Here is a 14,644-nt window from a genome sequence, read left to right on the forward strand (position 1 = left end):
GATGCAGTGTATTTACTATTTTCCCTAGTAGTAGAAGTCTGTTTACTCATCACCAAAGCCCTCACAGATCTCTGTTCATTCCCCTTTTCTGTACTGTACTTTGCACTAAATAGATCCCATGCAAAGCAGTTACAAATGGCCGTTCTTCTTCTTGGGCATGAAGAGCACCTTACAGAGACCAGTGAATTGTAAGGCTTGGGTAGACAGGAGTGAGTGACAAGGCATCCAGGAGCTCAAGGTATTCTGCAGTTACCTGAACCTGGGCCAAGGGAAATGTTGCTAAGTAGCAAGAAGTGATCCACAGGCAGGAGAGAGACAGGTCTCTGTCTTGTCCCTTTCAGTACTGTCCCTTTCAGATCTGTAGCAGATATGTGGGTCTGCTTTTAGGCTGGTTTCTTACTGTTAGAGAAATGCTGTATACAGGATCAGGTATTTTCTCAGTTTAGTTAAGGAAACCCAGTCCTGGAACAGACACACAGACTTTTAGAAATGCCCATCTGCTGTCTCTCACTTTAAACAAGAGAGTTGACAGCTTCTAAAATACTTCTCTCTTTTTTTTTTTAACCTGAGCTTTTATTTTTTATTGAGCTTTTAGGACCACATTTATTAGACAAATTATCAGACTCAGTGACATCTCCAAGAACCCTGGAAGTGATGTCTGCAACTGCTGACAGTTCTGTGAGAATTGATCTTTTCTCTTCAAGCTGCTGAACTACTATTAATACATTTTAAAAAATCCAATTTTACACAAATTACAATATTATCCATCCTTTGGGATCATAGCACAGAGCCAGATAACATGACTCAACAATATCTAAGAGCTCTAAAGGCATAAGGCAAATAAAACTAGGTCGACATCTGTAAAAGCTGCAAGCCATAAGCTAGTCTTGTGATCTCATGGAGAAGGACACAATTTTGTGTATTTCAGCTCAGCCGTACATCCAGCTGAGTTTCAAAGCCATGGATAAACACTTCCCAGAATAATAGCTGAGAAGAGTATAATTGGCAGTGACTACTGTATGAGTACAAAAGAAGTTATCAAGAAATATAAAAAGATTTTCCAGATGAGAACTGTCAGAGTCTGAAAATGAAAGGGCAGCTCCAAACCCATCTTTTCTAGGACAAATTCAAGTATATGGCTTATTAAATTCTCTCACAGCTGGAACGCTCAAAAGAAGAAAAATCAAATGAGAAGCATTGTCTGCTCTAAATGGATGAGGAAATTTAAAGCTTTGCAGGAATGTCTGTTTTAAAAGAGCAAGTGCAAGCTTATGGCAGCCATGAGCAGAGCTGGATCATTCTTTCAGCCTATTGATGAAGCATGAATAGCACATGCAACAAGAAAAGATCCATTCCTTCCCTAAGTATGAGTTGTTTCTCAAGAAGAATTGATTGAGCAACATGAAAGAGTACCAAACATTATGGGCAGTGTACAGGCTCATTGTGCTCTCCTTAGGAAGGGTGTATTTGGAGGTGCTTTGCTCACTCACAGCTCCAGTCTCCCAGATGCAAGCACAGCAGTACCTGAACAATTAGCCACCACTGAACACAAACCAAAAGAAACCAGGATATGCACTGGGAGAGCACCTCAGAGCCAGGCTGAGAGTTGAAACACACTGCTTTGTGCAAATCATCCTAAACTGAAGGTATTCCAGAAAAATACCTTAATCCTGTTGGGATTTCAGAAGTCTGTCTGGAATCTCAGATGTCTACTTCAGCATGTGAAGAACAGATCTGAAGTTCAGACGGGCAACTTCAGAGACTCAGTTGTATCCTGCTCTTTGTTCTTTCTTCTTTTCTCTTCCAGCTTTTCTCCCATTAGTCCACCACAGGTAGAACAGTCTTACCTTCCCCCAGACTCCCAGGCTCCTGGGAAAAGGCTCTACTTCTTAGTCTGTGCACATCACCACAGTGCTATCGGTTGAGTCAGAGAGTATATTTAAGCCAGTGAGTCATCCACAGCTCTTTCAGGAGGAGATTTTTTCTAAGACTGCAATTACTGACACTTCTATACTGTGACTATTGAGATGTAATTGGTAAGACAGGTGAGAGTAGGGGAAGTCCCTTATTATGGGTCAGAATAGCCACATTTCTAATTGAAATGCTTTAGCTGAGGAAGAACTTATTTTGGAGAGAAGAACCTTAGTGCATTAAGTGACACTCCTCTATTTTTTTTCAAGATTTCATTTTCTTCAACACCCAGAAATGTCACTCAGCTTTTTAGGGATTGTTGGCATGAACTAGAAAACTGTGTAATGAGTTAGTTTCATTTACAGTCTCATACAAAGCTAAGCCGAACTAAATTACTTAAGTATTCTTAAAAAAAAATAGCTATGCATAATGCCCATTAACAAAGACCTCTAACATTCAGTACACTTAGAAACATTCTTCTAAACTATACCAAAAAAGGGCATGGCAATGTATTAAAAATTACACCACAGAGTTATTGTGTGTTTGCAACTAAAATTGAAATGTAGCCAGCATGCTTCATAATACTTTAATAATAAATATTCCTCTGCTTCTGATGCAAGTGAACTTTCTTAGAGGAATTTAGTCCAAAGTAAAATCATGTAGGACAGAAACACAAAACAGGAGAATTAATTAAATCATCAAAAGTTTCCAACCTGCAGAAAAAACCTGTAGTGATAAAACAACTCACCAAAAGGATATGACAGTAATTAAAAGAGAATATAACTGACAGTAATTCACCATAAAAATTTTCATATCCATTTATATGAAGTTCCAAATAAATGGTTGTTCTTTATTTCTTTGCTGAGCAGGAAGGTGTCATAACTGACAGACAATCCCATTAGGTACTGTTCCCAACTATCAGACTTCAGGAGAAGGTGGCACCTCATCACACAAAACAGTCAAACTCAGTTCTTTAGAAAGTTTTTCAGGGCAAGGAACAGGGTAAAAATTAAAGGAGAAAGAGGACTTTACAAAATTGAAGACTACATCGTTCAATCCAGCCTAGCTCTAAAGGCTTTCAATAGAACAACAAAAGTAGTTTTGGCCTTATCTTTGACTGCATCCTTGGAAGACAGCTAAAGAAATGAGTGTGAGTCAGCACAGAGAAATGCATGTGTTTTCCCAGTCACGTAAAAGAAAGAGGAAATGCAATTGAATCAAAGGAAAGGTACCCAGTCAGATCAGATGTGGGGCTGTTAAGAGATGAATAAAAAGTAGTCTTGCATAGGTATCTCTAAAAAACAATAAAGTTTAAGGCTGTGAAATTCTGTTTACAATCTATACAGACAGCTTTCTGTCTCCAGACCTTAACAATTGGTTCTGAATAGACCCAGCTCATGAATAGTAGCTATCCTTCCTAAGCAAAGATTGTACACAATAATAAAAGCTCTTAAATGTCACCTTTTCTGCAGCATCATGGCATAAAATTCCTGCAAATTACAGGGTTCAAAAGCCAACAATGCTCTAGAGAAATCAATCCCCCTCAATCTACTGAAGAAAAACATCTCAATGAATATATGACTTATGAAATAATGAGAGATTAAAATTAAATGGCAGTTTCTCTCATTAGTATCATTCCTTTACCAGCAGAAAAATCACATAGAACAGGCCTAATGATACAGCAAAGTAGAAAAATATGAAGCACCTGAAATTGAGGAAGTAGGATGGGAAATGAAAACAGTAGAGGTACACTTGGTCAGCACAGGGTGATGAGCATCTCCTCTCACTGACTGAGTTTTATTACCACAGGCATAGTGAATCTTTTTGCTACATACTGTGTCTATTATGTTGAATAGCACAACCCTGTTTCTGTCATTTACAAGGGTTCACCAGAGCCTATAATTACCCACAATGTTGTTAAGTTTAGGGGTCACTTTTCTTGCTCTAGGCATCACAGATCTGTTGGGTCATGGACCTTCTAGGGTTTGACTCCCACAAAAAATTCACCTGTACATTTCTAAAGGAAATTGAAGTCGTCTCAGGAAATAAGCAACTGGCAAATACAAAGCATTAAAATAGTCGTGTATCTTTCCTGAGAAATACAGTTGTGTGAAGCTTTTGTCATTGAAGTATTCTCTGTTCATTTAGATGGAGGAAATTGTATCCTACATTTCTTTGTCAAAGTACTTCCCCTAAACTGAAGGCATCCCAGAGACAGGATGCTTTCTGCGCAAGCAGACTTCTGAGTCTCACTAGTTCTTTCTTCCCATTGTGGCATGGACCCAAATCAACAGCTCAAGTTTTTCATTTATGACTGAATTTGCTCTGCAGAACCACACATGTTGCTTCTGTCTGTACGTACGCCACCTGTGAAGAATTTTTGGGTAGAATTGCTTTGTCTCCCAGAGCCTGTTATCACTGCCTTTTCCATGCTGACTACTTCATATTGTCTTTTCCATGACATTCAGACCATTTCTTCTTTCAGACTGAGCTTTAGGCTCTGTCAGAACCCTGCCAAACAGGAAGAGAACAATGCAGACAGCACACCCTGATTAACCTGCATCTCTCACAATGACATGGTATTCCCATAGATCTAAGTGGAAGAGTCTTACACTTGAGATATGACCCACAAAAATTAATGAAAACATTAGTTTTGTTTTGCACAACTGGATAAATCAGAACCTAACAACATGTATCTAATCTGTAAGCTTCTGAATCCAGGAAGACATAGACCAAGTAAAACCTACAACAGCTGTTTTGTTGGGCTGTGAACTGTGCTGGAGGGCCACCATCCTGAGAAAGCTGCAGGAAGCATTGAACTCTGTAGATGCACTGCTATAGAAAAAACTTCTGTCATCATATCTAGTCTTGCCTGGGCAGGGAGAGTCTGGAACGAAGGAAGCCGTCATCTAATAGAAGATTACTGTGAATGGAACACGGTCTGGATGATACCCCACTGACGAACACAGCAGGATGGGGAATTTGCCAGGGCAAATGCCTTGCAGAGGCATTTAATCATTGCAGCTACAGAAACTGAGAGTTGAGATTTCACCAAATAGCTGAAAAGTGAGCAGAGCTATAGCCTGTGGAAAGATCTGGGAGGCTGGCAAAGATCCATGGGTACCCTCTGTTGGTCGCTTCTGGAGTGAGGAAGGAAAGCCCTTTGCAGAATGATGGGCATATGGGGGAACAAAAGGATAACAAACATTATGCCATGCTTCATCAGGCACTAGTTCCACAGGTAAGATCCAGGTAAAATCAACTTTATGACAACCATGGGATGGTATGGAACTGTGTGTGGATATCAGGCCCTGAGGGCCCAATACAGGCACTAGTAGGTTCCTGTCTCAGACACTTCAGGTGTAGGCACTTTTTTGCTTGCACATTTTACCTCATCTCAGTTCATCACTAAAGGAGACAAAGGTTGCACATTTTTGAATTCACTCTCTGTCCCAGTCTCACTGATTAACCCTCCACATCTCATCTTATGCTCTGGCTTTGCTTTCTGACTCTTTGGTCAAAGAAGATTAACTAGATTGCAGGGTTCGTTTGTACAGGGCGTATTGTGATTACAGTTACATGGAAGCATTGTCATGTGCTTTCCGAATCCTGTGCTTTTGTTTCTGAGGCACAGCTGGTAAATATCTAGAACAAGCTCTGCTTACCAACCCAGACTTCTAATTAAGATGATCAACCATCTTGGAATGGAATTATTTCACTGGGAAAAAAACCCCACAAAATGGCAGAGCATAGAGGGTCTTACGGAGATTTTAAATAAGAGGAGAAAGGAAGAAGAGACAGCCTTACTAAAACTGTGAGGTCTTCTCCAGCTTTACAGGGATATTACTCAGTTCTGAGACTGCAACAATATCATGTAAGTCTAACACTTCCAGTGCTGAAAATGGGGTACTCAAAAACATCGAAGTGTTTAGGATTCACTGGTCTCACTCAGCCCAGCTGGAGAGAAGCTTCTGCAACACACCCCACCTCATGGTGCTGAGAATTTCATTTCAGGTTAAGCAAAAAGTGCTTTTTATTCTCTGAAGTGAGCACAGGATTGCAATTCCCATCTGGTGAGGATGCTGAGAGGTAAGAAGACAGCTTGCTCTGACTCCTCAGTGCTACACCCCTGTCTATTGGTGACCAGACCACACCTACACCCAAGTATGTGCAGGGAACAGTAATGGGAAGTATAATAAGGAGATATATAAGGAGACGGTGCTATGGATGCGACTTCGCAGTACATCTGCCCTGATGTACTTCTACCTCTGCACTTACTACAAAGCCACATAGCAGAGAAATCTGAACACTCCCAGTGGGAGAAAACCACCATTAAAGGCTTGGCTGTAGTCAAGGAAGACATGAGTCACAGGTTTTTGACAAACCTGCATATGGGAGAGAAAGATAAAAAACAGCTACTGTCCACAGGTGTTCCAGCAGCAAAAAAACCACAACCAGAGGTACTAGGGTTTTCAGGGTTCACAGGTCTCAGATGGCAGGGAAGAACAGGGAAGGCTCAGTAGCAAACTGTGGAGATGAGCAGGTTCTGGACACAGTATGTTCTCCATGGGTTACTATTATTGATCTTGAAAGCTGTTTTTCTTTTTTTGAAAGTGAAGCAAATCAAGACAAAAAACAAAAGAACAGGCCAAGGAACACACAAAAGGGGCAAGGATACATCTTATAATTGTCAGGGAAAAGACTGAAAAATGTTCATCCCTTATCTGTTTGAAGTATTGTAAAAGTCAAGGTGGTGGGCTTCCAAAGTCCTGTGTGCATATTTCAAGATTGAACTGTTCCAAGGAAGGGATTCACATGGATCAACAGTGACCCTGGCACACAGCACAGCTTTTGAGTTCTGAAAGTGACTGTTTCTGTGTAAGTGATGCTTCTCCAAAAAGTATTACAAGCTGAGGTGACGTGAACAGACCTCACATGTTAGGAGTCTGACTGTAACTGGAGTGAGGGAGCTTTTTCTTTTTTACATGAACAGAAAGCTCCAGTGCATTAATATCCAGAGCAAAACATCGTGCACAGAAGAATACATCACTGAAGTTTGCTACACTAGGGTGTTAGGCATCAGTGAAGGATCATGATCTATTCCACCAGAAGCAGACCATCATTAAAATACCACACAGTGGTACACCACGAGATTCATCAGGGAGTCATCAAACCACTCTATGCGTACAGTAAAGGGACAATCTTCCTCCCCAACAAAGCCATATAACTGCTCTGTGAGATCTCCTTTTTCTAAGACCTAAGGGTCTTCTCTCATTCTTCTCTGCTTAGTCTTCATTTGTTATCTCTGCGTCAGGATCACTTTATATGATGGATAGCTTGAGCCTCCATGATTTATGATCTTGTGGGCTTAACTGAAAAATCTTACTTCCGTACTCATCTTAAACTCTAATTCATACCCTCAGTATAAGACAGAACTTAAATTAATTTATAGTTGCTTATTTCCAGAGATGCCACTGTGCATTACAATTTTGTTACTGCTTCATATAACTCATTTCTGTCTAATGATCTTTGGTCTGTTTATGCAGGAAGCAGCAAGAGACCACATTCTGTCAAAAACATTTAATACGACCATGAGATTGAAAGTGCACTTCCCTACATACATTCATTTCATAAACATGTTTCTGCAATAACATGCAGAAAAAAACAAAACCAAGCCAACCAACCAAAACAAACAAACAAACAAAACCCCAGCCACAAAACACCTCAAAACCGCTGTCCCCTCTCCCTAAAAACCCCAAAAATACAAACCAGAAAAAAACCTGTACACCCCACCACTACCACTATCGTAATGCGGAAACATCCTGTCCTTTGTAGAGCTTGTATTTCCTCCTTCAACCACAATCTAGATCCAAAAGGAGTGACTCTGCTCTGTGCCTTGCTGATAGCTGGTTCACAGTCTGTTGGCAGATATTAAAGGCTTATGATTCAACAAAAGAATAATATTCCTGATCACTGTGCAGAAAAATTTGTCTCCTGGCAGGCATTCATCAGCTGCAAGATTTTTAAAAATAACAAGCATTAGTTAAAAGATAAACAGCATGCTATTAACTTCTTTAGAGCACACAGCTCTAAGAAGAATGTGAGAAGAATGTTAAAAAAATTAATAACTGTCTTCCCCATTTCACTCTTAGGAATCCTGTGAAACTCTCTTAGTTGCATGCTTGACTTTCTGCCTTAAGCTCTAGGTGAAAGGTAATGAAGGTAAGAGACGAAACAAGAAAAGTCATTGTTGTGCCTTATTAGTGCCAAACTCAAGCAATTAAGTGATCCCAAGAGACTTCACTGGAGCCTACCTTGTAGTCTAACCACAAGTAGTTTGGCCTGAGTGTTCCATAAATGGCTTCAAGTGAAAGGAGCTACAGGAGGCAAACTGAAGTCCCCAGACTAAATGTAGCTGCTTTTCTTCATGTGCAATAAATATACACGAGCACCAAGGTGTCTTAGGATTTATTATATGTATTTTCATAGCCAGAAATATCCTACATACTTGTCCTGAGATACAAACTTCTGCAGCTTAAAACCGTTCTTGAAATCATACCAGCTTACTATTCTATTTTTTTTTTTTTTTTTGTATCCTGGAGGTATCCTTGATCATCTGGCAGAGTGCTATAACTCATTCATAGTTTTTCCTGCAGTGGAGGTGTTAACGAGGTCTCATTCCTGGGTAGTTTCCCAGGGCTAAGTTATCTAAGTTTCACCTTACATAACTTTAAATATCTAGCAAGTAGGTGACTCTGTGTGAATTAGACTCACTTTATGATCAGCCTAAAGTAGCAAAGTAGGTCAGATGAACTTTATCCCAGAAAAAAATGCCGACTTCTCTCTCACACTCCTTTGGAATTCTGCTGATAAAAATTATGGAAACGTGTCACTTTCCCAAGAGGCAGCTTGAAAAGCAATTAGAATCAAGAGGTTAACAGTTTGAATAACAAGGTAGGACACACAAAAGTACTACAATTACAATTCTTACCTGTCTCGGTTTTGAAAGACAGGTGTCTGCTAAGGAAGGCAGAGGCCCCCCTTGAAGTGGCAGATATAACCCCTTTTCCCTCCAAGTTATTATATTTTGAAATCAAGGGCCTTTAGGCAAAGATGTGGGAAATAGGAATAACAGTTCTTTACTATATATATATATGTATATAACCAGTCAAACAATCAACAACAACTATGGCAGTAACAGCAAACACAAACCCAGTGCCAGCCTTCTCGGCTGTCGGGCCCTTTCCCCTCGGGTGCAGTTCCGCTCGCAGCCGGCAGGGGCGCTGGCGGCTCCCGGTGAGCAGGGCAGGTGCGATGGTTCCCCCGCGGCTGCAGGGGGCGCTCCGGAGCGAGCTCGGGAAACCCGCGGCACCGGTGCCCCGGGATCCCGGAAAGGGATGGAACAAAGGCTTCACAAACCGCTGGGCAGCCGATCCCGGACTCTCAGGAACAGCAGGCTGGAATGGCAGGGACGAACGCAAATCCCGGGTGGCAGGCGAGATGTATCCAGATGGGAAAAACCACGGAGGCCCAGGCAGGCAGGGCGAGCAGGGCTACAGCGTAGCGAAAGCTCGAAGCAGCAGCGGGGCAGGGCAGCCACAGCTCGGTCTCCAGCAGGGCAGGGAAAGCGGCTTTTGGGGTCCCGGCGTTGTTTCCAGCAGGAAGAAAGAACGGCCAAAAAGAAAGCAGCAGCAGCTCCTTTCTCTGCAGCTTCTCTCTCCGGACGCTCAGAGCGAACTGTCCCCACACCCAGGTGTAGACAAAAGAGTAGCCAGGCCCGCCCCACTCCCCTTTTTGTCTTTCTTAAGTACAGCTATTTGTCCCCTAGCAACATGCATATGGGAGAAAATTCCTTTAACAGGAAAACCTAAGACTAAACTAAAACCCCAACATTACCGTGCACACAGTAATGTGCTCTGAAGATCCCTCCTCTCTCCAGTCATGAAGTTTGTGTGCTCCACCTCTTTTTGCCGTGAGTGTCACAATTTGGAAACACATGATACCCCAAGTGCTTGCAGGCTGCCCTCTGACTGGTTGGCAGCACCAGATGTCCCTCCTTTCCTATCTACTCTATAAGAATTTCATAGCAATAAAGCCCATACATTAAATATGCAAGGATCCACGTCTTTTAGCCGCAATTTCATGGCACATAGCCTCCATTTGTTTAACTGTAGTGCCCCAGATGTTTGCATACTGGACTGTGTTTGCCTGTGTCTTGACTCCACCATACCTGTATATAGCACAAATATTTCTGTATATAGATACATAAAGACATAAATTAAATATACACGCATATATTCATAAGAATGTAGAAGATTTATAACCAGTAGAAAATATTCTTTAATCAGAGCTAGGGACATTAATAACTAAAGTCTGACTGTGAATAGAAAGCAATCAGAAGTAAAACAAATGTTCAGTCCGCACCCTGCTTTACAAAGCAGCTGGACAAGCCTTCAAAGTTCAGGGGGAGGGCAGGAGGAGAGTGGGCATTATGGGAGAGGGAGACACAAATAAGATACAGCATGACTTGGGCTGTGAACCCATCCTCTAAGGCAGCTCAGGGTGTTCCCTGTGCAACCCCAGGAAGCCATAGAAGAAATCAATCCTTTGAGCTGAAGCAAGAGGCCAGCACCCAGCCATAGTCGAGCTGGGTGATTGTACAGTATGGCTTGGGAAGACTTTGGGTGGGTTTCACACAGACCACACTGTGCATGAAAATGGAAAACAGAAAAAAGCCAGTGTCAGAGGAAGAGGATGGGGGCAAGGGAGGACACGCCACAACAAAAAGCCCTTGAAGTCTTTCTGATACAGACCGCACAAACTGGGAGAACTGGCCAATGGGCCTAAGAACTGGAAAGTGCAATTTTCAGTAAGTTTCACACAGAGAAAGGAGGTGGTCTTGATGAGCTCCCCTTTCCCAAGTTGCAGGTCATTCTTAAAGCTATCTGTAAGACCACCATGCTGTTCAGGCTTGTGCAAAATTTGTTTTCTTATCCTTAAGTCAGTGACCTTATAGAAAGTTTCTAACCTTATAGAAAGTTTCAAAAAGCTCCAGATGACTGACTGAGGAGGCAGAAGTAAGAAGTGTGTCATGATCCGCTGACATTCATGTCCAGGGCCTGACACAGTTGCAGAAAGAGGAGTGGACATAGATGAGACAAAGACATTCTGGGGGAAAAGATTGAAGGAGGTTAACAAACAACTCCCCTTACATGCTGTTAATAAAGTTTTTCTGTACATGAACTCACATGATTGTCAAACATTGCATTTCTGACATAATCATAGTAGCATTAGGTTGCAGACATGCCTGCATCACTGCTTCCATTGAAATACATTCATTGTGTTCCTGGGAAGGCAGAAAACTTGGGAGATATAAATTGTTACTGTGAACAGAGGGCAAGTGGCAACCTGGCAATCTGGCTTTCAAACCAGGAATTTAAAGGTTATTCAAGGTGGCAAGAAACTCCTTTAGAGGACCAGGTGATTATGGCAGAGGTGAATGTGCAGTGGCAGGCAGGCTTGATAATATGCAGTGTTTTTTCACCTATAACAGTGGTGTTAAGTACACCTTTATAGTGCCATACATATTGGACAAACATGACTGAACATCAGTTCAAAAGAAAAAACAAGCTCTGAACCACTCAGGGTTTAAAAACTCAGCTTTTAAAACTATTTTAGCTGGTGGCCATGCACCTCAGAAATTCAGACTGACAAGAGAAAAGAATTTTTAAATGAAGCTTTAAACAATGTACACCATTTTCCTACTAGTAATAAGTGTAGTATTTCTAGAACATTTCAACATTACAGTTGGAACAAAGACGTGTGATTTATTTTACCACATGCAATACTTTTGTGATACTCTGATGCATTATGAGAGTTTATGAAGAGTTATAACCATAATTTCCAGGGGTCTCTCAGAGCCAAGTCTGTGGACATGAACCCTTTCAATTTGTGGGAAAGGATGCTCTGCCCAGTGTCAGCAGAAACGATATGGTGGGCCTTGTTCTTCTGGTGGGATGGCATCCTGTGGTGACATCATTATGGAGTAAACACGGAGGTGTAGCAACTGCTGGCAGCCGGTGTCAGACAGGCTATGAACACCCTACTACATCCTCTCCTGTTCTGGAAAGCCTTCTGCTGACATGCATGGGTGTCCCATTAATACTGACTCCAAGATCAAGCCATGCTGCAGAGGCCAGTGTCCTGGTTACAGCTAGGCTAGAGTCAGTTTCTTCCCAGTAGTTGTTACAGTGCTGCATTTTGATTTGGAATGAGAATGGTGTTGATAACACACTGATGTTTTGGGCTTCTGCTCAGTCTTGTTTATTCTAAGTCAAGAACTTTTTTTTTTCCTTGTCTGATGCTCTGTCACTGAGGGAATATGCAGAAGGAACTGGGAGGGAGCATAGCAGGTGGTGAGCAATTGCATTCTGCAACACTTGTTTTTCCATTTTGTTATCATTGTTATTATCATTTCCCATTATTACTGTCTCTTATTTATTTTCAATTATTAAACTGTTCTAATCTCAAGATACAAATTTTATTTTGATTCTCCTCCCCATTCCACTGGGAAGGTGGGAAATGTCATGGGGTTGAGAGAGTGGTTGCATCGTGTTTCATCTCCAGCTGGGCTTGGAACCATGACAGCCAGCTATCAGGTGTTTTGAAGACAACACCGAGGAGGTGCTGTGGATGATAGTGCCAGACTGCGTGCAGGGTCTGGGGTAGCAAAGCAGTTCCTTTTAACAGGGCAAAGCAAGAACAATGAAAACGGTGCAGAGTGAAAAGTTTTTCTCTCAATGCCAAGGCAGGCAATCCCCATGAACCCAGCAAATATGGTTTAAGGACCAGTTTAGAGCCTTCAAGCCAATTGCTAGCATTAGTCAGGGTCAACTACCCACCTTCAAGCAAGTTACCAGACAGTACCTGAGAAGCCTTCCCATCACCACAGACACTGTACATGTATAATATTGTAAAGTTCATGACATGCTGAAGTGAAGACTTGCACAAGACCTTAACTGTGCAAAAAGGAGTCAGAACTAAGACAGGCAGTCACAACACCGACCCAGATTATTTTGAAAGAAGATGAAAATTACTTGGAAAAATATCTGTTAAAACAGGAAATAACAGGGGGGTAGGTGGGGAAATGATGATAGATTGTAAGTTTGCATCCAGTGCTATCTGTGGATGGGGTTTTGAATTCATAAAGTCTCATGACCTTGCTTTTCTATATTCAGTACTTCATCTCATTTTATTTCTCATGGTGAATTCGAGATAACTGCGAGTAAATACTCTGTTTTCCTAGTGAGTGGGATAAGCTAGGATTGCTTACTTACTTGCATCAAGAGATAAATGAGTGGAGTGGCATGTGAGTGACCAGAAATAAATCATAGAATATTTTAGATTGGAAGAGACCTTTAAGATCATTGAGTCCAACCATGAAGAGGGGTTAGGTGATGAGTTCCATTCTGAAAGTGCTGGTACAAAGTGTTTAGCTGTGCACACATACAGATGTCACAGCTGTGCCTTCCAATCTTATCCCAGCTTCCTATTTTGTCCATTTAGCTTTGTCATTGGAACTGATACATTTCCAAAGGCTTGGTACAAAAAGCTCTTCTGTCACATCTCCTCAAGGGATTTTTATAAATTGACCTTAATTGTCAGGTTCATTCAACTGCTTTCAGTACCCTCTTCTTCCCAGATTTTTCCTAGAATTCAATGAATCAGAAACAAGAAGAAATACAGTCAGGCTGAAAATGCCATCAGCTCAAACACTAAATTGAATTCAGATACCCACATTTAAAGCTCTGCTCTATATCTGCATGAGAAAAGCTTAGGTTGTGCCCTGAGATTCAGCTCCATTCCATCCATCTCTTGTCCATAAAATAGGAGCCTTTTGGAGGCAGACTCACTTACCATGCACTTGAAAAAATGCCAGCAGTCTGAGATGGTGGCAAATGAGTCATCATAGAATCACAGAGTCACAGAATCATTTAAGTTGGAAAAGACCTCTAGGATCATCCAGTCAAACTGTTAACCCAACACTGCCATGTCCATGATGAAGCCATGTCCCTTAGTGCTCTATCTACACAGCTTTTAAATACCTCCAGGGATGGTGACTCAAGCACTCCCCTGGACAGCCTGTTCAATGCTTGACAAATCTTTCAGTGATGAAATATTTCCCGATATCCAATCTAAACCTCCCCTTGCGCAACCTCGTTTTTTCCTCTCATCCTATCATTTGCTATCCAGGAAAATAGATCAACACCCACCTTGGTACAACTTTCTTTCAGGTAAAAAGAGAAAAACAGTTTCCTTAACTCTCAAAGGAGTTCATAAGGAGGAACAATAGGTGAGTACCACAGCACTAGCACAGTGGTAAAAGTCATGGGCTCAGCAGTCTGGATGCATGAGCTGTCACGCTACTGTGGAATTTACTGTCTATGTACTCTCAGGACGTGCAGGAATACCACCACTGACTAGCAGGAGATGTAGTCATGACCTTGACTACATGTCCAATCAAATCAAAATTAGAGTTTATGTCCTCTGGACTGCTGCCCCATGCTTTAGGCATTAGGTTCTCTCTTGATGTGATGCAGGCCATGTGCTGCATGAAGATCATCAGCCTTCCTGATATCTGGCACACAAACTGTGGGCTTTACTGCAGTTAATACCTTTCCACTCGCCTCCCCAACAGACTCCTCTCCATAAAATTCCTGCATCTTGCCGTTGG

The 14,644-nt window shown here is 41.7% G+C and overlaps 1 long non-coding RNA gene across 1 annotated transcript; it reads right to left on the reverse strand.

Moving 5' to 3' along the window:
• Nucleotides 1-7,654: 7,654 nt before the first annotated feature.
• LOC125319629 lies at nt 7,655-12,404 on the reverse strand. Its single transcript, XR_007200834.1, has 3 exons — nt 10,940-12,404; nt 8,686-8,774; nt 7,655-7,923 (listed from the first exon to the last, which is right to left on the reverse strand). It is a non-coding gene; the product is annotated as an uncharacterized LOC125319629 (long non-coding RNA).
• Nucleotides 12,405-14,644: the final 2,240 nt, after the last annotated feature.

This window comes from Corvus hawaiiensis, chromosome Z (assembly GCF_020740725.1).
Source record: "Corvus hawaiiensis isolate bCorHaw1 chromosome Z, bCorHaw1.pri.cur, whole genome shotgun sequence".
Taxonomy (NCBI): Eukaryota; Metazoa; Chordata; class Aves; order Passeriformes; family Corvidae; genus Corvus; species Corvus hawaiiensis.